Genomic DNA, 26,379 nt, shown 5'->3' with positions numbered 1-26,379 from the left:
CCATGTACAAATAAAGCTTTTTATTTTGACATACATAGAAATCTGAAGCTAAAATGTCCTGCATAACATTAAATATGTCTAAGTTTCCCACATGAAAAAGTAAAGAACTTATAGACTACTGTAATACAAACAATGAGGGGTAAAATTCTATTGTTTTCTTTTTCAACATTTGAATTATCTTTATGGAATCAAGAAATATTAAGATTTTAAAGACCTGAAAAATCGTTTATCTCAATAGTTTTGGTGTGATGTCAAACCAACAAGACAAAGTGTAACTGCCTTTTGGTTTGACTTTATAGGCCAATCTAGGTCTCATTTGGATGAAGGCCAGACTTTATTTCTACTTTTATTTTATTTTCTCACATAAACTTTTGTTTATTGCTTTTGGAGTTCAAACTGAAATACGTTTCTGACAATTCTCCAAGGATTCAGGTTCTGAGATTTATTTGATATCTTTATATTGGAGAAAGCACTTTTTTTTTCTCTTCTTCTTTTTCTTTTTTTTTTCATATCTTATTCCTGCAAGGTAACTAAGGAAAGCAATGCTAACTCTAACTCAAATACCTTTTAACCAAAGGAGGTAGATATTTATTTCATTTACTGTTTTAAAATTAACAAACAACTGTCACAGGGAAATATTAAAATGGAATTAAAAGAGTTCTAACTCAAATGAAAATTTATACCACAGCTTTTTGTCACATGAGTGTGTAATCACAGATGGGTTGGAATATCTTCCCTTTATTTATTATGACAGTTTTCTTTCAAGCTGTTCCTGATTTCCTGCAACTGACAGGTGTCATAGAGATGCCAGCAATGAGGGGATCATGAAGGTACACTTTTGTTTAAGATCAAGTTCAATCTATACCTGTTTAAAGGCAATTTGATCTAAAATTTGAATGTTTAATGAAAGTTGCAAAAGCCCTGCTTGACTCACTGTAAAGATCTGAAATAGAGAATTATGTTAGATAAATTGTGATTTGCTTGTTACATGGTTGGGTGAGTGGTGGTTAGCTTTTAACTGATCTGAAGTGTGAATAGAGAAAATCATAGTAAAATGGCAAAACTGGGGTACACATTTAGAGCATCAACCAAGATTTCAAGTGTCAAAAGTTTCTGAAAATATACTAATCATAACTTAGCCTGGTTTTATTCAGTTTTTAAGGTGGGAAAATGATCCTCTATGCCACCAAGCTTGCTTCTCTGTGTCAAGATATTTTTTTTTTCTTGGAAAATTCAAATATTTTATTAAATCAGAGTCTTTTTGTATTCTAGTCATATAGGTACATACACTTCCCATGTGGCACTAGTGGTAAATAACCTGCCTGCCAATGCAGGAGACACAAGAGACACTAGTTTAGTTTCTGGGTCAGGAAAATCCCCTGGAGGAGGAAATGGCAATCCATTCCAGTATTGCTGCCTGGAGAATCCCCATGGACAGAGGAGCCTGGAAGGTTACATTCCTTGGGGTTGCGAAGAGTCAACTAAAGTGACTTAGGATGAACTGACCATTATAAAAAATAGACATCTAACATTTGAAAAATGTCTTGTTGCCTTTGATTAGAATACTTTCATTTATTTATTTTTTTAAGACTGAAATAGATAGCATTTTAATGTGTCATAACTATCAACTATGTAGGAGGTCGTATAATGTTTTCAATTTAGAGATATTTCAGCAGTTAATTCTTATCAAAGTGAGATACATTCTTTCTAGATCATTCAAATAACCATTATATGTTGTTGTTCAGTCACTCATTCGCATCTGACTCTTTGTGACTCCACAGACTGCAGCACTTCAGGCTTTCCTGTCCTTTGCTATTTTCTGGAGTTTGCTCAAACTCGTGTCCATTGAGTTGGTGATACCATCCAACTATCTCCTGCTCTATCATTCCCTTCTACTCTTGTCCCAATCCAGGATCAAGGTCTTTCCCAACAAGTTGACTCTGCATCAGGTGGCCAAAATATTGGAACTTCAGCTCCAGCATCAGTCCTTCCAGTGAATATTTAGGATTAATTTCCTTTAGGATTGACTGATGTGATCTCCTTGCTGTCCAAGGGACTCTCAAGAATCTTCTCCAGCACCACAATTCAAAGGCATCAGTTCTTCAGTTCTCAGTGCTTTTTTATTGTTCAACTCTCACATCTATATATTACCACTGGGAAAACCATAGCTTTGACCATATGGACCTTTGTCGGCAAAGTTAGCTGTCCAGGTTTGTCACAGCTTTTCTTCCAAGGAGCAAGTGTGTTTTAATTTCATGGCTGCAGTCAGTGTCCAAAATGATTACATGTTGTAATGAAAGTTTAATGTGTATGCCATTTTTCAGATATGAATAATACTTTTAAAATAACAAGACATTTAAATATTTACAAGGGTGGGTTCTTATAGTTGAAAATGAAATTTAAATAAAATGATAAATTTAAAAAAAACAAAGTATACCAAAAAGGTAGCAATAGTTTTTTTTTAAATGTGCTTTATTTTTTTTAATAAAATAATTGTGACTGTGCATAAATGAATGCCATGCATAAAAATGATCTTTAAACTGACACAAGGCTCAGAGTTGATTTCATGAACTATTATCCATATTCATTAGATAACTCATTAATTACCCTACAAGATGTAGGTATTAAGCACTCACAGATACACAGATACAAACACATATAGCCCAAATTCAAATACATATTTAAGACATCTTAAACCACTAAAACATTATCATTGAAAAGTTATTTTATAATACACTTCATTGACACAGAATTCACTTTTTATTTCCTTCAATGTTGACTAAAATTCAATTATATGGGGGTAACACAGTTTGTTTTTCCATTTATCTGTTGAAGGATGTTTTGGTTGCTTTCATGTCTTGTCAATTGCGAGTAGAATTGCTATAAATATTTGAATGTGGATTATGGGTAGATAAAGATTTTCGACTCTTTTAAGTAAATGATAAGGAGCATAATTGCTGAATTATGTGGTAAGAGAACATTTAATTTTTGTAGGAAACTGCCAAGCTCTCTTGGCTGTGTCATTTAAGGTGGCTGTACCATTTTATGTCACCACCAGCAATGAACAAGAATTCTTGTTGCTTTGTATCTTTACCCACGTGTGTAGTGGCACCTCATTGCTGCTTTAATTTGTAGCTCCCCAGTGAAATACAGAGTTAGTCACTCAGTTGTGCCCCACTCTGTGACACCATGGATCGTAGCCCTCCAGGCAAAGGGCTTCCCTGGTAGCTCAGTGGTAAAGAATCAGTCTGCCAAGCAGGAGATGTGGGTTCGATTCTTAGGTCAGGAAGGTCCCCCGGAGATCTTCTTCATAACAATCCACTCCGATATTCTTGCCTGGGAAATCCCATGGGCAGAGGAGGCTGGTGAACTATGGTCCATGAGGTCACAAAAGTCAGACAAGACTTAGCGACTAAACAACAACAATGCAATACAATGTTGAACATCCTTTCATGTGTTTCTATCAGTATATCTTCTTTCATGAGCCGTATGTCAGAATTTTTGCCTATTTTTTAAATTAAGGTTCTTACTTTCTTATTCTTGACACTAAAGTGTTCTTTGTACATGTTGAATACTAGTCCTTTAACAGGTGTTTTTACAAATACCATCTCTCGTTGTGTGGCTCATCTTTATATGTTCTTAACAGTGGCTTATCCAGAGCAGAAGTTTTTGTTTGTTTTTTTTTTTTGTTTGTTTGTTTTTTAGGTTTGAACGATTTAATATTTTTTTTCCTTCATAGATCATGATTGCAGTGTTATATCTAAAAAATCTTCACCGAACCCAAAGTCACTTGATTTCTCATAGTATATAGTAGGAGTCATAATTTTGCATTTTGTTTTTGGACATACAACCCATTTTGAATTAATTTTTCCAACAGTTGTGCTGAGCGTAGTTGCTCAGGCATGTCTGACTCTTTGCCACCCCATGGACAGAGCCCCACTAGGCTTCTCTGTCCATGGGATTCTCCAGGCAAGGATACTGGAGTGGGTTGCCATGCCCGCCTCCAGGGGATCTTTCCAATCCAGGGATCAAACCCAGGTCTCTGGCATTGCAGGCAGATTCTTTACCATCCAGGCCACCGGAGAAGTCCTTCCAACAGCTGTAACATCTTTATTCAGGTTCATTTTGTGAACATGTGGATGTCCAGTTGTCTCAGCATCATTCATTGAGATGATCTTTTGTCCTTTGAATTCCCTTTGCTTCTTTATTCTGACCAATTGATTATATTTGTGTAGGTTTATTTCTAGGCAACCCCTTTGTTCCATTGATCAGTATGCATATCCTTTTGTTAATATTACACTGTCTCAATTGCTGTATATGTATAGTAAATGTTGAAATCAGGTAACTTTAGTTCTCTACTTTTGTTCTTCCTCAATATTGTTTTGATTATGCTGAGTTTTTTTTTTTTTTTCACCTTTTCATTTAAAATTTAGAATCAATTTGTCTATAGACACAAAATAACATGCTGACATTTTGATTTGGATTGTGTTAAACCTACAGATCAATTTTGGAAGAACTGATATCTTGGCAGTTTTTATTATTTTTAGTCATGTACATAGAATATCTCTCCATTTAATTAGATTTTCTTTGATGTCTATCATCAGAATATTGTTTTTTTCATATAGGTTTGCACATATTTTGTTAGATTTATAACTAAGAATTTCATTTGTGTTGGTGAGAATATAGATAATATTGTGTTCCTAATTTCAAATTCCAATTGTTCCTTGATGATATATAAGAAAGAAATTAAATTTGTATTAACCTTGACTCATAAAATCTTGCTATGATTATGTATTAGTTCCACCAGCCTTTATTTTTAAATTTATTTCCTTAGCAAGCTATTGTTACGTCCTTGAAAGCAACATGTTCTTTGTAATTTGAGTATATTCACATGTGCTCCCCTCAAGACCTAGAACACACTGGTCAACTCTGTTTCCACAAATGTTGTTGACATGCTGTACTCAACATGCCAGCAAATTTGGAAAAAAAACAGTGGCCACAGGACTGGTAAAAGGTCAGCTTTCATTCCAATCCCAAAGAAGGGAAACGACAAAGAATGTTCAAGCTATTGCACGATTGCACTCATTTCCATGCTAGCAAAAGTAATGCTTAAAATTCTCCAAGCTAGTCTTCAACAGTACATTAACAGAACTTCTAGATGTTCAAGCTGGATTTAGAAAAGGCAGAGGAAACAGAGATTAAATTGCTAGCATCTGTTGGATCATAGAAAAATCAAGAGAATTCCAGAAAAAAACATCTACTTCTGCTTCATTGACTGTGCTAAAGCCTTTGACTGTGTGGATCACAACAAACTGTGGAAAATTCTTAAAGAGATGGGAATACCTGAACACCTTATTTGCTTCCTGAGAAACCTGTATGCAGGTCAAGAAGCGACAGTTAGAACCAGACATGGAACAACGAACTGGTTCACAGTTGGGAAGGGAGTGTGCCATGGCTGTATGCTGTCACCCTGCTTATTTAACTTCTGTGCATAGTGCTGTGTGCTTATTTGCTCAGTTATGTCCAACTCTTTGTGACTGCATGGATTATAGCCTGCCAGGCTCTTCTGTCCATGGAGACTCTCCAGGCAAGAAGACTGCAGAGGGCTGATGGAGTGGGTTGCCATGCCCTCCTCCAGGGGATCTTCCCAACCCAGGGATCGAACACAGCTCTCCTCCATTGCAGGTGGACTCTTTACTGTCTGAGCCACTAGGGAAGCCAAGTGCATCATTGGAAATGTCTGGCTGGATGAAGCACAAGCTGGAATCAACATTGCCAGGAGAAAATCAATAACTTTGGGTATGAAGATGACACCATGCTTATGGCAGAAAACAAAAAAACTAAAGAACTTCTTGATGAAGGTGAAAGAGGAGAGTGAAAGAACTGGCTTAAAACTCAACATTCAAAAGATGAAGATCATGGCATCTGGTCCCATCACTTCATGACAAATTGATGGGGAAACAGTGGAAACAGTGACAGACTTTATTTTCTTGGGCTCTAAAATTACTGCATATGTTGACTGCAGCCATGAAATTAAAAGACACTTGCTCCTTGGAAGAAAAGCTGTGACAAACTTAGACAGCATGTTAAAAAGCAGAGGCATTACTTTGCCAACAAAGGCCATGTAGTCAGCACTATGGTTTTTCCAGTAGTCATATATGGATGTGAGAATTGGACCATAAAGAAAGCTGAGTGCTGAATAATTGATACTTTCAAACTGTGGTGTTGGGGAAGACTGTTGAGAGTCCCTTGGACTGCAAGGAGATCAAACCAGTACATCCTAAAGGGAATCAGTCCTGAATATTCACTGGAGGTACTGATGCTGAGGCTAAAGCTCACCAACTCATTGGACCCTGATGCTGGGAAAGATTAAAGGCAGGACAAAGGGATGACAGAGGATGAGCTGGTTGGATGGCAGCACCGACTCAATGGACATGAGTTTGAACAAGCTCTAGGAGATGGTGAAGGACAGGGAGGCCTGGTGTGCTGTAGTCCATGGGGTCTCAAAGAGTTGAACATGACTGAGCGACTGAACAACAACAATTAATCTTTCAAGACTTTGCTTGATACATTAACAAACGTTTATCTAAACTTTCTTTTCCCACTCGTATAATGAGATTAATGTAAGTTGTCAATTTATATGCCTCTGTAACACTTTCACTTTCTCCTGCTTGACAGTTAACTATAGTCATAGTTATGTGTCTATCTTCCTTACCAGACCAGAATATTTTAGAGGCAGATATTACACTTGCTCTACACATTGCTACTTTCCCATTTCTTATGTAAATAGACCTTTAACTACATACTATCAGTACATTAAGTGGCACTAAATTCTTACATGCAGATAGCTATAAGTCTTTCATACTGGGGTAATTTTGAAACTGTGGAAACACAATATTCTTTAGTTTTTCTCTTCTGTCCTGATTCTGACAAATACAATAGTAATGCCTTGAATTTTCAATGCATGGTTTGAAGATACATTATTTCCTCAGTCTGCAAAAGCCAGTCTGTTTCTTTTCAGTCATCATCATTGTAATTTCTGCAGACTTCCAAGAGAAAAATTTATTTTTTTAAAAGTTTTTACCATATTCACTTGCCTCCTTCTCCCTCCTTGAAATTAAGTGTTTTCTGAGTTTCAATTCATGGATTAAAACTGTTATTTAATTCATATAGGGTGAAAGATGCTATATTTAGTCATGATTGCTATAGAATGTTAATTTAACACATGCATTTTTGAAATACATGGATAATCATTGAATCACAGAGTAAAATAATATTTTCACCTCATTGTTGGGAAGAAAAATTACAGAAAACAGTAAGCCTCATCAACCTGATGGATTTATTGTCATCTAGAATGTATTTTGGACCCAAATTAGAAAGTCATCAAAAAATTAAAGGATATCATGACTATATACAACACGTTTATTTCTTTGTTGCTATTACACTTGATTATTTCTGTAGTTTAATAGGGTGGGTTTTAGTTTATTTGCAGTATTAGAGTTAACATTCCCAGTATTACAAACAAAAATATCCAAATTTTTGGATATGTTATTTCAGTGTTTTTTTTTCTTTTTTCTCTTGAAAGTTGAAACTCAGATGCTCTTACATATTTTTTTTTCTTTAATGCTACTAGTTATAGAAATGAGAGACATGAGTAATGAAGAAATATAAGCAAACTCTTTTATCTAACATATATTCCATATGAATTAACTCATGTTTTTGAAAATTATAATATGTAATATGAGTTATTGAAAGTGCTCTAATTCTTTGTCACATTATATATTAAATATTTACTACCATTAATTTTAATTAGTTAATTCATTATATAGCTGACATACAAATACGATGCTGCTGCTGCTAAGTCACTTCTGTCGTATCTGATTCTGTGGGACCCCATAGACAGCAGCCTACCAGGCTCCTCTGTCCCTGGGATTCTCTAGGCAAGAATACTGGAGTGGGTTGCCACTTCCTTCTCCAATACATGCATGCATGCTAAGTCACTTCAGTCACTTCAGTCACCGACTCTGTGCGACCCTATGGACAGCAGCCCACAAGGCTCCTCTGTTCTCCGGATTCTCTAGGCAAGAAGACTGGAGTGGGTTGCCATTTCCTTCTCCCTACAAATGCCATAAATAAAGACCAAAAAGAAAAAAATATTTTATTTAAGGAACAACAGACAACTAGGGGAGAAAGATGAATTGATGTGAACAATGGTGTGATAGAGGCAGTGTCCTGGAACAGGAGGGATACCCACCCTGTGATGTGTTTATATATAGATTATAGAGTCAGGAGATGCTTCCAGAACTGTTCACACAAGGTGTGCGTTGAGTCCTTCTAGCCGTACAAATCTCCTCCCGCCACCACTGCAAAATTTACCAAGATTAAATCTTAAAATGACCAAGGTAAGTATTGGGAGTTATAAAATCCTACCATTCAGATCTCTAATAGCTCAGATGGTAAAGAGTCTGCCTGTAATGTGGGAGACCCAGAACAAACCCTGGGTCGGGAAGATTCCCTGGAGAAGGGAATGACTACGCACTCCAGTACTGTTGCCTGGAGAATTCCATGGACAGAGGCGCCTGGCGGGCTACAGTCCATGAGATCACAGAGTCAGACACGACTGGCTAACAACTTTCACAACTTTTTCACCATTCACTTATTGGGCCTTCAGTGATTACATTAAGCTCTAATGCATGTCACACAAAGATTCACAGCACTGAGAGTTATGTGTAATTAAACTGAATTAAAAATTACTTGCTGCCATATATGCTATTTTCAAAGTACTTTGGTAGGATTCAGGATAAGGAGGAAATAGCTTCTGATCTGAGTAAACAGAGAATCCAATGGGAGTTTTTTACCATTGAGGATGTTTGCTGTGTGTTTGTCATACATGGCCTTTTTGCGTTGAGGTAACTTCTACTACTAAATATAAAATAGATAATTAATGAGAACCTACTGTTTAGCACAGGGAGTTCTACTTAATACATTGTTGTGACCTTGATGGGAAGGAAGTCCAGAAGGTTGGGGATATGTGCATATGGATAGCTAATTCATTTTGTTGTACAGTAGAAACTATAACACATTGTAAAGTAACTGTACTTCAGTAAAAAAAAAAAATTGTAAAAATTCAATGGGAGAGTTCCCCACAGGCTTACCTCAATTTATTTATAGAAAAGAATTCAAACATGGTTTTAGCTGATGGTTTAGCCTAGTTGATTTGCATATAATTATTTAATTTTCTATAAGGATAGTCTTACTTAAAGATGTTTTTAACCAACACATTTTACTTCTAGATTGAAATCAAAACCTAAAGTTTATGCAATTTGTAACAGGACTCTGTAATTTACAATGTAAGTTGTAACAGGTATTTTGAAGGTGTACTATCGAATTAAAAAAATAGGAAAGAAGGGGAAAGAGAAAGAGAGAGGGAGAATCCTGTGATAGGATCCGGCGCACTACAAGTGTAATTTATTAAATGAAACCTTGCTGAGGTGAGGGCAGAGCTCCTGGGGTGCTACTAAATGGAGACAGTGTGGCAGCTGCCCTTTCTTTGCCAAGAAAATAACAGGATTCTTGCTGTCAATGGTGTCACTGGGATGACTGACAGGTGGCCCTGGAGAAATGCTTCAGAATGACCACCCTGGGCTCTAGGAATCCCAGCAACAGGACACAGCTATGGTAATTATTTTCCACCAGGGTTACTCAACTATTTAGAGAAAACATTTTATTTATCTGGAATTATTTGCACCTAAAAATGTAAATGTCAATAAGTTTAGTAAAAGGTTAATCTTAGGGAAACATTTACAACATTTCAAAATTTAAAACTTCAAATCCACTCACATTTTATTCAATAAAAGCTTTGAACAAGACAAAAATGACTGATTTGTGGAGAGAGTGAAAGGGGGAGTCTATAGGGTAAATTCATTTTTTTTTCAATATTATTCATTCAGTAAATATAGTTTACTGATTTTATGTACAAGGAAGGTAGGTGGGCTGAGTATGCACAGAACTGACAGCTATGCCACAGGAAGAAGGAAGAGGAACCATTTGGGGGTGGTGGTGAAGAACTTAATATTAAATTTTATTTAGTTAATGACTGTGCAGAGAGTGGGATACTGAGAGAAATCACCAGTGAGAACATTGACGCATCTTCTAGATGAAGAAATCAAAGACCTGAGTCAAAGATGCGGCAGTGGAAAAAGCACTGCAGTTTCACAGTTTGTAGTTTAGGACTATATAATAGATAAAGGTGAAAGATTTTTGAAAAGGTAAAACTCAAAATATGAATATTATAACAAAAATACTTAAGGGACTCTATTGTGTTGGGCCTAGGTGACAGTAAGAATGGCAACAACTTAACCGTTACAGACAACATACAAACAGGCAATGGTCAGATCATAAAGGAAACTAGAAACTTGACCTAAAGTCTTCAGCAGCTATTGCCAGAAGCCAAATCACCACCACTTCTGCAGCAATTGTCAGGATTTGATGAATAACTCACAGATTCCCTACACTCTCTCCAAACTTAGGGCCAACTGGAAAAAGCCAAAAACATTCCTTAAAAAAAAAAAAACAGACAAGACACACCACTTGCAGTCATCTTTCCTTAGCTTTCTAAAACCAGTGACCTCCAACCAGGGGATACCTGATACTTCCCTTCCTTCCAGCTTTTAAAGCTTTCACATTCCTTTACATGCCTTGAGTCTTTGTGACTGACTCTTGCTATAGCAAATTCTGAATAAATAACTTTTGCATGCCCTCCTTTGAGTGGTCTTCATTAATTTCCAAAACAGAAAGAAGTAAGATTAAAACAAGAGTCAAGACTGTAAGTTAACTTTTAAACTTGTCTCAATTACCTCTGAAGGGGAAAGATAACACACTTCTGTCCCAGACCAACTGACAATATTCTGAAAGAAAAAAAGGAAAAAAAAAAACAAAAAACACCAAAATGACAACAATTTAAAAGATGATAACAACAAAACACAGCACAACTATCCAAGGGGTTGGTAACAAATTAGCAACATTAAATTAAAAATGCACTGTATTAAATTATTAGCATTGTTAAATGCAAAATATGCTGTATTAGCATTATTAAATACAAAATGCAAATTAAAGAGGTGATTTTGTTAAAGCTGTTGCAATAGGGAGAACATTCATTAACAAGGAATGTGACAAAGAAAAGGAAGTGAGCCTGGGGTTTGAGGGAGACAGCTAAACAAAAGAGCTCTCCGTGAATGTTGAGTGATTCATGAGGAGTATAGAAACAGGCTGCATTTCAGAATATGTGGTGGTTCTTGATCAGCCCTTTTCAAGAACAAAAACAAATGAGGTTACGTCTTAGCAGTTCCTGCTTTTTGAAAGCATGTTGCTTAATATTGTCAGCATCAATACTGAATGCAGTTGGAGAAACATACCTAAAAATAATTTTCTCCTGACCCAGTAATCCTCTCTCCTAAAGTATAAGAAAAAGACAAATGTTTTATCATTGAATAAGCTTCAATCTAGAATGCGATATTTTGCAATCTGTTTGCAAAACAGAAATCTTACCATGTTATGTAACCAAGAAGATATCACACTATTACATATGTGTGTCCTTACGATAAACAAGACGGGCTTCCCTGGTAGCTCAGCTGGTAAAGAATCCACCTGCAATGCAGGAGACCCTAGTTTGATTCCTGGGTTTGGAAGATCCCCTGGAGAAGGGAAAGGCTACCCACTCCAGTCTTCTGGCCTGGAGAACTCCACGGACTGTATAGTCCATGGCGTTGCAAAGAGTCGGACACAACTGAGCAACTTTTCCTTTTGCTTTTCAAGATAAACAAAAACTAGTCCTCACGTAAGAGGATTTGACAGCACCATTTGTCATACATGGTTTATTCTAAATTCAGCAGGTAATGAAATTGATCACCTGTGCTAAATAATTGGCTTAATCCAAAGGAGCGATGACTTTCTCATGTCTTTATGAGGGGAAGTAGTTTTCAAGTGAGGCAAACCCCAAAGTTAGGTTCCTATTCTTTCACAGAAACTGGTAGATAGTGACGCTGTCTTTTTTTGATAGATATATTTCAAAAAAAGATGTTCTCTGGGTCTTATGGTATGTATTTTTGTTAATTTTTTTTCCTATTTGTATTTACCCTTACATTGCCTACCTACCCTTCACTGATTACACATCTTTGAATACATTTCTTAACCTTTCCAGCATTTCTGGAAAATGAAGATAATGACATCCATCATGCTGTGTTTTCATAATGATTAACTGAAATAATACATGACAAGATTGTAAGGGAGGGGGAATAATTGTTTTCCCTCTATCCAGCCTGGGCTCATTGGCTGGGACTCTGTAAATCAGACTCATTAAAGATTAAATAACAAGAGGAAAAAAAGAAGTTTATTAACATGGATATCACACATACACATGGGAGCATATAGTGATGAGTAGCTCAAAAACGTGATTCTGTAGATGCCTTGTTTCCTCCCAAAATGCATATGTTAAACCATAATCCTCAAGGTTATGGTATTTACAAGTGGGGTCTTGCGGAGGAGATTCAGTCATAAGAGTGGAGACCTCATGAATGGGATTAATATCTTTCTAAGAGAGAGCTCAGAGAGATTCCTCACCCCTTTCTCATGCAAAGACAGCAAAAATGTGACTATATGTGAACCAAGAAGTAGCCTCTCACTGATACCAAACAGGGCCCTGTGGGGGTCCTGGGCATAAGTCTTTCTGTGTCTCCCATTTCTTTGATTACAGGAAAGCCTTCATTCAACCTCCATGACCTTCCCAAAGTTCCAATGCTCAGATTCAATCAGTTGTTAGGGAAGGGAGGGAGAAACAGTCAAGAGCAGCGTTGAGGCAAGGTCCTATTTCCTCATCAACAGATACACACAGCAATATCTTTGAGCTATTTTGCAGACACTGAAGCCCCTTCCAGTTGGGGAAGTTAACAATTAATATTGGTATGCTGCCTACAGGCCTGGAGAATTCCACGGACAGAAGAATCTGGTTGACCATAGTCCATGGAGTCACAAAGAGTCGGACACAACTAAGCAACTAACACAGGACAGGACATGCTACCTACAAGCATGTAGATGCCAGACCAGTTGGATCTGAAGGTCAGTGATGCTGACTCCTACTTAAATCACCACCAACCCATCAGAAGAATGGCAAAGAGCTGATGACATCTTCTTTGAACAACTGCTATAAAACTTCTCACTGTCTTCTAGGAAGGCACAGTCTTAAGGGCATCAGTCTGGGACTTCTTAGCTTCCAGAACTGTGAGAAATAAATTTCTGTTTTTATTTAACCTGGTCTATGTTTTTATTTTTTATTTTTTTCCCTGTAGCTCAGACAGAATCTGGCTGCAATGCAGGAGATCCAGGTTCAATTCCTGGGTTGGGAAGATCCTCTAGAGAAAGGGACAGCAATGCACTCCAGTCTTCTTGCCTGAAGAATCCCATGGACAGAGGAGCCTGGCGGGCTACAGTCTATGAGGCCGCATAGAGTTGGACACTACTGAGCGGCTACACTACTAGTACATGACTTAGTAACCTGAGTAGACTAAAACAGATGATTAGAACCTGGGCTCATCTTTACAAAATAAAAACCCAATAAATTTGAAGATAAATGACAGGATGAAGGAAAAGGACTTTGAGTTTCTTGGGAAAGAAATTATAGAAAGGTAAATACATGCGGAAGCAGTAAGAGTGAAGTCGCTCAGTCGTGTCCGACTCTGTGACCCCATGGATGGTAGACTACCAGGTTCTTCCATCCATGGGATTTTCCAGGCAAGAGTACTGGAGTGGGGTGCCATTGCCATCTTCAGAGCATCTTCCTGACCCAGGGATCAAAACCGGGTCTCCCACATTGTAGGCAGACACTTTACTGAGTGAGCCACCAGTAAAGTCCACCAGGGGAAGAAGTAGATAAGGGCTGATAAGTAAACTTCTTTATGTAGAGTATCCTGGCAACCTCATGGGCTGATGAGGATTTAGAATCGTCTCTGGTGACTAACTTGTGTCCTCCTGATAGAAGGGATGGGGACACCTTTACAAATGTATGTCCTAATTTTAGACAAACAGGGGAAGTTCAGAGAGCTTTTCTTAAATCTGTTTCTTCTCTATTGCAAAGAACTTCAACTCAAAATAATCATTATGTCAAAGCTGCATATTTTGGGGTGGCATATTCTGGGGTTCCATATTCTGTTACTTTCCAACACTGAACACAGTATGTAAGAAATAATGAACAAAATGTCATTAATAATAATAAGTAAGCCAATCATACATATATATATATATATATATATATATGAATTCAGAAGAAATTAAGGTGTTGTTTTAGAAGTCAAGACTAAGCATGATAAAGTAGCAAATTATACAAGTCTATAGTAAGCCACAGTTTGTTCCTATAGTCAATGCCCAATTCTAATTCATAATAAATATATATTTGGTCATCCAGATGGCCAAATATATATTTCTGATATATATTTGATCTTCATCCATGGTTCCTGAATCACAGTTCCCAAGACTCTTAGAAGTCTTAAATGATAAGAGCAATGAGAGTAACTTTTGTTATAAATGTTCTTGGTTACTGAAATCAATTCAAAGACATAAAGATCAAAGAGTGTCTTGTTATTTGCAACAATCCCTTTTCCATCATGACTGTGCTTATGACGATATGGTTACTTTTGGAGAGCACCAAGGATAGGGGCTAGTTGCCAGGGGAATCAATCAGGAAGGTGTGTGTGTGCTTAATAGCTCAATTGTGTCTGACTCTTTGCGACCCCACTAGACTTCAGTACACCAGGCTCCTCTGTTCATGGGATTTTCTAGGCAAGAATACTGAAGTGGGTTGCCATTTCCTACTTCAGGGAACCAATCAGGAACAGAAGCTTGGAATTTTCAACCCCCACCCCTGACCTCCCATGGAGAGTGAGGAGCTGTAGGTTGAATTAAGCACCAATGGCTAACAATTTAATTACTTATGTCTACATAATCTAGTAAGTAATATATTTCTTTAGTTCTTTGAAACCCTCTCGAAAATTAATGGAATTCAAGGATGTGGTAATTGGAATCTCTTTTTGCCCAGCAGCCAGAAGCACAAGTAGTATTTGCAACTGGCATCAGAAATGTGTGTGCGGGCAGGGGAGACAGTCTCATAGGATTAAGTCCTCTACCTATAGCATCAACCTGTAGAATCTGATGCTGGGAGGAGATAGTGCCAGAAATGAGTTGAAGTGAAGGACACCCAAGTGGTGTCTGAGAATTACTTGTTAAATGGAAACCACTCCCTCCTCACACCCACTAGAACTGGGTGATGAATTTTAGTCAAGAAAGACCACAGCTGCCCAGAGAGTGGGCTTCCCTGGTAGGTCAGCTGGTAAAGGATCTGCTTGCAATGCAGGAGATCCCTGTTCGATTTCTGAGTCAGGAAAATCCCCTGGAGAAGGGATAGGCTACCCACTCCAGTATTCTTAGGCTTTCCTGGTGGTTCAGATGGTAATAAATCTGCCTGCAATGCCAGAGACCTGGGTTCAACCCCTGGGTTGGGAAGATCCCCTGAAGGAGGGCATGGCAACCCACTCCAGTATTCTTGCCTGGAGAATCCCCATGGACAGAGGCATATGGCTGGCTACAGCCCAGGGGTTGGCAAAGAGTCAGACATGACTTAGCAACTTAGTCGCTAACACATAACAAAGCATGGTCCAGAGAGTAGCAACTCAGTTTGAGAAAACAACTTTTCTCCACTGCATTTCTCAGGACACTTTACAATTTTATTTGTTTCAAAATTTTTCAAAGTGGTAGAAATAGATCAATTTGGGGGAGAGGAATAGAGAAAAACAAACAAGCAAAAATACCAGAAAAATTACAGTTTTTGCTTTTGTTTTTCAAAGTTTGAGAAACAGAATATTCATACTTGGTGAACATGCGTGTAGGAAGCCAAGCTTTAATCCTCTTTAAATAAATCATTCTGTATTTAACAAAAAATGTGTTCAAAAGCAACCATTTGGAAACAAACATTTTTCATATGAAAGAAAAGAGGTAAAAGTTGGTTAGGATTACCCGAGCCAAATTATTTATGGGAATAAAACCAATATTTGAGGACACAGGATACAAGAAATAAGTAGTCTATGTCCCAAAGCAAACCGCCAATCATCATTTCCTGGGGGTCAGGGTAGGGGGTAGGTTTTGGGTGGTGTGGTGAGGTAGGGAGTTATCAGAAACTAAGTAGGAAAACCCCAGAGTTTGGACATAAAACACCTTTTAGATCATTAAAATTGGAACAGGTCTACTAATGGAACAAGAGTCACTTTAGCCTATTATACAAAATAGCTTGCTGTAAAGTTTTACAAAACAAAACAACTCAACCAAAATAATGGCTTTCTAACTAATTAAAAACAGAGCTGGTTATCTTCTTTAATTGTGTTTAAAAAATTCTAATTGGAAACTGCAAATCTGGTAACATCTGTTAGATGCTTTGCTACATGTATCAAGATGAACGTTACTTCAGCCTTTCTTACACATTTTAATGTCTTCTAACACAATCGTGCACATATTCTCTGAATTTCTTCATATCAAATGAGCTCCCAATTAAAAATTATTTTTAATCTCTTATTACTCACTTTTATAACTGTTCCTCTTTCTATGTTGAGAAATATGAAAAAAAATGGACTTATTTTGCATTTTCAGAATAAGAACCAATTTAAAAATTTTTATTTAAAGAAATTAGGTAGTCTATTTGAAATTGTATCTTCATTACATGTAGAAAGTATTTAAGGAAAAATGATGTAAATAATTTATTCACTAAATATTGAAAGTTTAATAATATTAGATAATAAGAAGTCAATTTTAGTTGTTTTTGTGTTTGAAATATATTTCATGTTGAATTATCAGCATAAGGTAGGATCTATTTGCTTGCTAATAATTTTTTCCTGATATGTGATCTTTCTTGGATGCCTTCCTTATACAATATTTAAATATCATTCTGAATATGATATTTAATATTCTCAAATATTCTTAAAAATGCAAGAAAGATGCCTGGTATTTTATCCCCATGTTAAAAAAATAGAGTGACAGTCTTTTGCAAATAACAATGACTATCTTTTTAATTTGAAAATGCTCTTCCCTAGATATCAAACAAGTTAATAAGTTTGAAAGTTAAACACATTTCTCTCTTGTTATCATGTTAAAATTCTTAATCTCTCTTCTAGGAGTAAAAGGTTTCTATTACAGGAATTCTACTAGTGAAAAAATGGAGGATATATTTTACTATTACTTATTTAACTTTCATGAAATAAACTATTTCCTGTAGTTTAAGATGATGAGCTCATTGTTTAAAATGAAAAAGTGTAATGTATGAATAGGTATTTTGATAAGAATAAACTATTCTTATTTTGATAAGAATAAACTATTTCTCCATTTCCTATAATAAACTATTTACTCTCCAAACTGGTGTGGAAATACAAAGAATCCAAAATGCTGTTTTTTTGTGTGCTTCTTAGACTGTACAGCACCCTCATTGGCCTGCAATTAAATTTTTGCCTTTCTTGAATTGGTGGCATTTATTCACAAAGTTTTGTGTACCAATAGTACAAGTTGCTGCAATTAAAAAGCATCAAAGAAAAATGGAAGCAAAAAAGAATGTGCTCTCTTGAAGGCTGAATTCTTTGGAAACATGTCCTTTGAAAAGATTCTATAATATCAGGTTTTTTTCTTTAAGGTTTTGAAAATTAGCTGTGGAACTGACAATGACAAAAGTTTGGAAAACTTTATGTGAAAATCTAGGAGTTTGTACTCATTTACTTTCATAAGTCCTTATGTTTTCATTTTATTCATAAGTTGAAATAAGGAATTATTAATGATGTATAAAGCTGTGTTTTATGTGAGAAAAACAATGCTGATCTCCCAAGTGGATCTAAAGTCTCAGAAATTACCTCAAAATGTGTCAACAATAGGAATCAAAAATATTATTTCTTTAATGATTATATGATTACTGCTTTCAAAGTACTTTGAATTTAGATAACTTGTAGGATTAGTCATATCATAAAAGAAGGTTTTTAATGGATAAGATCATGAGCTCATTGTGCAAAATGAAAAAAATGTAACATATGAATAGGTATTTTGATAAGAAAACTTATGTCATGTGTCAAATTCCATTGATTCACTTGTGAGTCTGTAGTATTAATATGTATCCACCATGTGGTTAAATACCATGTTAATGGTGTGGAGATAAAATGAGACATAAAAAAAATAAGAATTTTTAATAATAAGAAACTTAAAGTGTTAATTTAATTTCTTATTGCTCAATATAATAGTGAGAAAATTGATGTTAAAGAAGATGAATATCCTCTGAAAAAACAATGGAAAAATGATAAATCTGGTTTTCTATTTCATGTCTTGACAGAGCATAGATGTCATCACCCAAGAAACAAGCTGAACAAGTTGGAAATCAATGACTTCTGGAGTCATTAGAAAACTGAACTCCCAGGACAACCACCCTCTGAAATCCAGACGGTGAAAATGTTCGGCCCTTAGTCATGCCCGACTCTGTGATCCCATAGGCTGTAGTCAGACAGGCTCCTCTGTCCATGGAATTCTCCAGGCAAGAGTACTGGAATGGGTTGCCATTCCCTTCTCCAGGGTATCTTCCCAACCTAGGAATCAAACCTGGGTCTTCCACATTGCAGGCAGATTCTTTACCACCACCAGGGACTGAAGTCTGGAGAGACATGTAAATCCAGAAGGTCACAACCAAGATCTAAGTAGAGCAAAAGTCACTGATGCGGTCAACTGGAAGCATCGCTTAACTGATGGTTTTGAAGAATACCTGAAGGTTGTTTGTGAGCTAGCTTGAGAGTAAGAAATTCCTGAACTCTGTGGTCTTAAATTGCCTCATGGATCTCAGTGGATTTTACCTCCAGGAACTTGTAAGAGTTCTCACAGTGAGGAGCCAATGAATCTCTCCTGGAGGCAGGAAGAGGGAAAAAGTAACAATTGTGAAGTCTGCCCAGAGCATTCTTTCTAACAAACTCCTACTCTCAAAGGACAAAGACTTTACCAGTACAGTATCCCACCTATAAGAAATATATCCCTCTGAATTTAGTCTCCTGTATCCTTCTCATCTTGCCTGTAGTTTGGGGGAGAAGCTAAGAAATACTTGTGAGGGTCACAGTCTAAGCACATAGATTCACTTAAAAAGTGAGACTTATTGATTATGATAAGATTATAGAATTATTTTCACTTAATATCCTACCACATACCAGTATAACTGCGTTACAACTTAAAATGCTGAATATGTGACTCTATGTAAGGAGGAGTTTCAGGAAAGCTAAAATAATAAAATTATCTCCCATGAGGATGTACTGTGTGTGTACTCAGTCACTCGGCATGTCTGAGTCTTTGTGATCCCATGGACTGTAGCCCACCTGGCTCCTCAGCCCATGAGATTTTACAGGAGTGGGTTTCCATTCTTTTCTCCAGGGGATCTTCCCAACCCAGGGATTGATCACACATCTCTTGCACTTACTGCATGGGCAGTTGGATTCTTTACCACTAGTGCAACCTGGGAAGCCCTCCCATAAGGGTATATAGGTTAACAATTCTGAAACTGCTCACCATGTACACTGGAATTTAACAGTTATATAAACTGATGTCAAGTGGTGAGAGTCTGGTTTCCCACTACTGAGATGAGAGATTACAGGTAAACAAGGAAAAAAGACTAAAATGATGCATGTGGTCCTGGAATAGAGTTGGAGACATCAGTATAAACTCGTGTTTATCCCAATATAGATACAGATGCTCACAGATAAAATATTTACATATGTGTGTGTACATGTGTTTTTATGTCCCATCTATATGTTCTTGCTGTGTGGACTGACATTAACAACCCACTAGTACCATTGATCAAACTCAGCCAACAGACTGTGGTTTTTGATGCCATTCTTCAATGAAACAAACAAACAAACAAAAAGACAGGTAACCATAAGTTCCTTTTCTAACTGTGAGTCTGTTTCTGCTTTGTAAATAAGTTCATTTGGGGGCATGGGTGGGGGAGAAGAAATAGTTAAGGAGTCTGAGAACGAAATAAACCCACTGTTATATTTAAAATGGATAACCAACCAAGGGCCTACTGCAATGTTTGTGGCAGCCTGGAGGGGAGGGATGTTTGCGGAGAGACTGGGTACGTGTATGTGAATGTCTGAGTTGCTTTTCTGTGCACCTGAATTATCAGAACATTATTAAATGGCCCTGTGTGCATGCTCAGTCCCTCAACTGTGTCCAGCTTCGTGATCCTGGCTCCTTGGCCCACCAGGCTCCTTTGCCCATGGAATTTTCCACACTCCAATAAAAAAGGGTTTTTTGTTTTTTTTGTTTTTTTTTTAAAGAAATCAGGACTTTTAGGATAAATTTTAAGACTCAGGCAAGAAATATACACCATGAGCCTGTGGTCTGGCAGAAACTTAAGTGCTTGAACAAAACTAGGCAAAACAAAAACAAACAAACAAACAAAACATACAATCTCCACAATGATGGAACTATGTCAAAAGGACCCAATGGCCAAACCTAGAACAAGTTTAGTAACAACAAAATAAATAGTGAACCATAATGCAAATTATGGGTTTCCCAGGTGACTCTGTGGTAAAAAATCCACCTGCCAATCCAGTAGATGCAAGAGATGCGTGTTTGATCCTTGGGACAGGAAGATCTGGAGAAAGAATTGGCAACCCACTCCATAGAAATTTCCACAGACTGAGAAGTCTGGAGGGCTGCAGTCTATGGTGTTACAAAGATTTAGACACAACTTAGCGACTAAACAACAGCAACAGCGATATAAATTATAATATAAACATATACACACCATCAAATTTATACTGATAAGAATAGATAAATAAATGGTAGAGAAGAGACAAATCTCAAGAGCAGAAGGATTCCAGATAATTTATGGAGATGCTCTGCCCTCAGGGAGATGAAGCACTCCTTAAATGTAAACTGTGCATAACAACTCATTTTCACAAAGTAGGGTGTGAAAAGGGAAGGGGGTGGAGAACAACTTTATAGGAGAGGAATCTGACAAACTCTCTTTCAGGTCTTCTAGTCATCCTCTACATTGGGTGACCTATATCTATAGTACGTCCTCATGATATAATGTGATTCTGACCCTGCAACCCAGATCTCATCATGAGGAAAAAGATTAGAGAAAACCCAATTGAGGGCCATTCTATTTTATACCTGATCAGTACTTCTCAGACTATCAAAGTCATCAAAAACAAGGACAACTTGAGAAATTGTGCTCACCTAGAGGAACCTAAGGAGACATGACTGCTAAACCCAGTGTGGTCTGTAATAGAAGGAGAACAATAGAGACAAACTAAGAAACCCAAACTGAGTTAATAATAGTAATATTTAATAATAATATATCAAAATTGTATCTTTAAATGTGACAAATACATGACACTAATGTAAGATGTTAAAATGGTGAAAACTATGGTACATATGAGAATTTTGTACTCTCTTCTAAATTTTTCAGTAGGTATAAAATGGTTCTAGGGGGAGGAGCCAAGATAGCGGAGGAGTAGGATGGGGAGACCACTTTCTCTCCTACAAATTCATCAAAAGAATATCTGAACGCAGAGCAAAATTCACAAAACAACTTCTGATAGCTAGCTGAGGTCATCAGGCGCCCAGAAAAGCAGCCCATTGTCTTCGAAAGGAGGTAGGACAAAATATAAAAGATAAAAAGTGAGACAAAAGAGCTAAGGACGGAGATCCGTCCCGGGAAGCAAGTCTTTAGAGGACGTTTCCAGACACCGGGAAACCCTCGCACTGGCGGGCCTGGGGGAAGTGTTTGAATCTAGGAGGGCGACCTGACTGGGAGGGAAACAATAAATAAAACCCACAGATGACGTGCCTAAAAGCAACTCTCAGCAGAAAAGTGCCCCAGACACCCGCATCCGCCACCAGCAAGTGGGGGCGGCACGGAGAGGAGCAGGCGGCATTGCTTGGGGTAGGGTCCGGGCCTGAGTGCCCTGAGGACAATCGGAGGGAGCTTCTGTGAGGTGCCAACTTGAACTGTGGGAGAGCAGGGAAGAGAGAGAAAATTGACTGTCCCGAGCACGCTGCCAGCCGTTCGCAGAACAAAGGGACCGAGAAAGTCCAGAGAAGAGCTCGCAGACTGCGGTCCGGCCCAGACCCGCCGGAGGCGGGAACAGGTCGCGGCGAGACACAGCGCGCAGGCACCCGACTGGCTCGGGCGGGGACTGGGGCTGGGGACGCGGAGGGCAGAAGGCGCACGCACCCGACTGGCGCCGGCGGAAACCGAGATTGGGACCGTGGAAGGGAGAGGGTGCGCCGCACCCGGGGAAAGTGCGCCTGTCAAGCTCCCGGCTGCCTGGACCGCTCTGACGGGGAAGGCACAAGAGCGGACGCAGCCTTTTGTTCCGCGCTTTTGTGGAACACCCGAGGGCTGGAGCTGCACGCTCCATATAGAGCAGCCGGGATCCTGAGCAGCGCAGAGCGAGAAACCAGCGCCAGCCTCTCCCGGCAGCGCCAGCCCCTCCCCGCAGCGTCAGCCCCTCCCAGCAGCGCGACAGAACTAGCTACCTGAATAAGAGTCCACCTCCGCCCGCCTGTGTCAGGGCGGAAATGAGGCTCTGAAGAAACCGGCAAACAGAAGCCAAATAAACAAAGGGAACCGCTTCAGGAGAGAGCGGTGCAACAGATTAAAATCCCTGTAGAAAACACTGATTACACCGGAAGAGGCCTGTAGATATCGAGAACTGTAAGCTGGAACGAGGAGATATCTGAAACTGAGCCGAACCGACACTGACCTCAACAGCTCCAGAGAAATTCCTAGATATATTTTTACTTTTTTTTTTTAATAAGAAAAAAAAAATGTTTTTTTAATTTTTTTTTAAATTTTTTCTCTTTTATTTTCCTTTAAAATTCCCTATTACTTCCCCATCATTCCTTAACTTTCATTTTCATAGATTTTTACGATTTTTTTTAATTAGGGAAAAATCTTTTTTTTTCTTTTTTTCTCCTTTTTCTCTTCTATTTTCTATTTTTCTTTTTCTCTTATTTCTTTTAAAGTCCTCTAGTACTCCTATACTACTCCTTAATTTTCATTTTCAATACACTATAACCTTACCAAAAAAAAAAAAAGAGAAAAGCCCTATTTTTTAAACTGAAATTCATATATATTTTAAAAAAATTTTTTGTGTGTGTTTTGGTTTTTGTTTTTAATATAGTATTTTTAAGAGTCTAATCTCTACTCTAGATTTTTAATTTTTGTTTTTCAATATATGATATAAATTGTGAACATTTAAGAATCCAATATTCAGTTCCCATTTTTATTCAGGAGTGTGTTGATTATTCTCTCCCAATCTTGACTCTCTGTTTTCTACCTCAGAACACCTCTATTTCCTCCTTTCCCCTTTTCTTCCCAATCCAGTTCTGTGAATCTTGGTGGGTGTCTGGGCTACGGAGAACATTCTGGGAACAGACAACTGCGTAGATCTGTCTCTCTCCTCTTGAGTCCCCCTTTTTCTCCTCCTGCTCAACACTATCTCCCTCCTCCCACTCCTCTTCTTCATGTAACTCTGTGAACCTCTCTGGGTGTCCCTAACGGGGGAGAATCTTTTCCAAATTAACCTAGAAGTTTTATTATCAGTGCTGTGTAGTTGGAGAAGTCCTGAGACTACAGGAAGAATAAAACTGAAATCCAGAGGCAGGAGACTTAAGCCCAAAACCTGAGAACATCAGAAAACTCCTGACTACATGGAACTTTAAGTAATAAGTGACCGTCCAAAAGCCTCCATACCTACACTGAAACCAACCACCACCCAAGAGCCAATAAGTTTTAGAGCAAGACATACCAAGCAAATTCTCCAGCAACGCAGGAACATAGCCCTAAACGTCAACATATAGGCTGCCCAAGGTGACACCTAACACATAGACCCATCTCAAAACTCATTACTGAGCACTCCATTGCTCTCCAGAGAGAAGAAATCAAGTTCCACGCACCAGAACACCGACGCAAACTTTCCTAACCAGGAAACCTTGACAAGCCAATCGTCTAACCCCACCTACTGGGAAAAACCTCCACAATAAAAAGGAACCACAGACCTCCAGAATACAAAAAGCCCAGTCCAGACACAGCAATCTAAACAAGATGAAAAGGCAGAGAAATACCCAACAGGTAAAGGAACATGAAAAACGCCCACCAAGTCAAACAAAAGAGGAGGAGATAGGGAATCTACCTGAAAAAGAATTTAGAATAATGATAATAAAAATGATCCAAAATCTTGAAAACAAAATGGAGTTACAGATAAATAGCCTGGAGACAAAGATTGAAAAGATGCAAGAAATGTTTAATAAAGACCTAGAAGAAATAAAAAAGAGTCAATTAAAAATGAATAATGCAATGAATGAGATCAAAAACACTCTGGAGGGAACCAAGAGTAGAATAAAGGAGACAGAAGATAGGATAAGTGAGGTAGAAGATAAAATGGTGGAAATAAATGAAACAGAGAGGAAAAAAGAAAAAAGGATCAAAAGAAATGAGGACAACTTCAGGGACCTCTGGGACAATGTGAAACACCCCAACATTCGAATCATAGGAATCCCAGAAGAAGAAGACAAAAAGAAAGGCCATGAGAAAATACTCGAGGAGATAATAGCTGAAAACTTCCCTAAAATGGGGAAGGAAATAGCCACCCAAGTCCAAGAAGCCCAGAGAGTCCCAAACAGGATAAACCCAAGGCGAAACACCCCAAGACACATATTAATCAAATTAACAAAGATCAAAAACAAAGAACAAATATTAAAAGCAACAAGGGAGAAACAAAAAATAACACACAAAGGGATCCCCATAAGGATAACAGCTGAACTATCAATAGAGAACCCTCCAGGCCAAGAAGGGAATGGCAAAGACATACTGAAAGTAAAATGAAGAGAGAATAACCTACAGCCTAGATTACTGTACCAGCAAGGAATCTCATTCAGATATGAAGGAGATTAAAAAAGCTTTACAGACAACAAAAAGCTGGAGAGAATTCAGCACCAACCAAACCACTCTTCAACAAAATGCTAAAGGATCTTCTCTAATAGAAAATGCAGAAAGGTTTGTAATAAAACGTGAACCCAAAACAACAAAGTAAATGGCAACGGGACCACACCTATCAATAATTACCTTAAATGTAAATGGGTTGAGTGCCCCAACCAAAAGACAAAGATTGGCTGAATGGATACAAAAACAAGACCCCTATATATGCTGTCTACAAGAGACCCACCTCAAAACAAGAGACACATACAGACTAAAAGTGAAGGGCTGGAAAAAAATATTTCACGCAAACGGAGACCAAAAGAAAGCAGGAGTCGCAATACTCATATCAGATAAAATAGACTTTCAAATAAAGGCTGTGAAAAGAGACAAAGAAGGACACTACATAATGATCAAAGGATTAATGCAAGAAGAAGATATAACAATTATAAATATATATGCACCCAACATAGCAGCACTGCAATATGTAAGGCAAATGCTAACGAGTATGAAAGAGGAAATTAATACTAACACAATAATAGTGGGAGACTTTAATACCCCACTCACAACTATGGATAGATCAACTAAACAGAAAATTAACAAGGAAACACAAACCTTGAATGACACAATGGACCAGCTAGACCTAATTGATATCTATAGGACATTTCACCCCAAAACAAGCAACTTCACCTTTTTCTCAAGTGCACACGGAACCTTCTCCAGAATAGATCACATCCTGGGCCATAAATCTGGTCTTGAAAAATTCAAAAAAATTGAAATCATTCCAGTCATCTTTTCTGACCACAGTGCAGTAAGATTAGATCTCAATTACAGGAAAAAAAATGTTAAAAATTCAAACATATGGAGGCTAAATAACACGCTTCTGAATAACCAACAAATCATAGAAGAAATCAAAAAAGAAATCAAAATATGCATAGAAATGAATGAAAATGAAAATACAACAACCCAAAACCTATGGGATACTGTAAAAGCAGTGCTAAGGGGAAGGTTCATAGCATTACAGGCTTACATCAAGAAACAAGAAAAAAGCCAAATAAATAACCTAACTCTGCACCTAAAGCAATTAGAGAAGGAAGAAATGAAGAACCCCAGGGTTAACAGAAGGAAAGAAATCTTAAAAATTAGGGCAGAAATAAATGCAAAAGAAACTAAAGAGACCATAGCAAAAATCAACAAAGCTAAAAGCTGGTTTTTTGAAAAAATAAACAAAATTGACAAACCATTAGCAAGACTCATTAAGAAACAAAGAGAGAAGAACCAAATTAACAAAATTAGAAATGAAAATGGAGAGATCACAACAGACAACACTGAAATACAAAGGA

This window comes from Cervus canadensis, chromosome 13 (genome assembly GCF_019320065.1).
Source record: "Cervus canadensis isolate Bull #8, Minnesota chromosome 13, ASM1932006v1, whole genome shotgun sequence".
NCBI classification, from domain to species: Eukaryota; Metazoa; Chordata; class Mammalia; order Artiodactyla; family Cervidae; genus Cervus; species Cervus canadensis.
Note: the sequence above shows the minus strand (reverse complement) of the source record.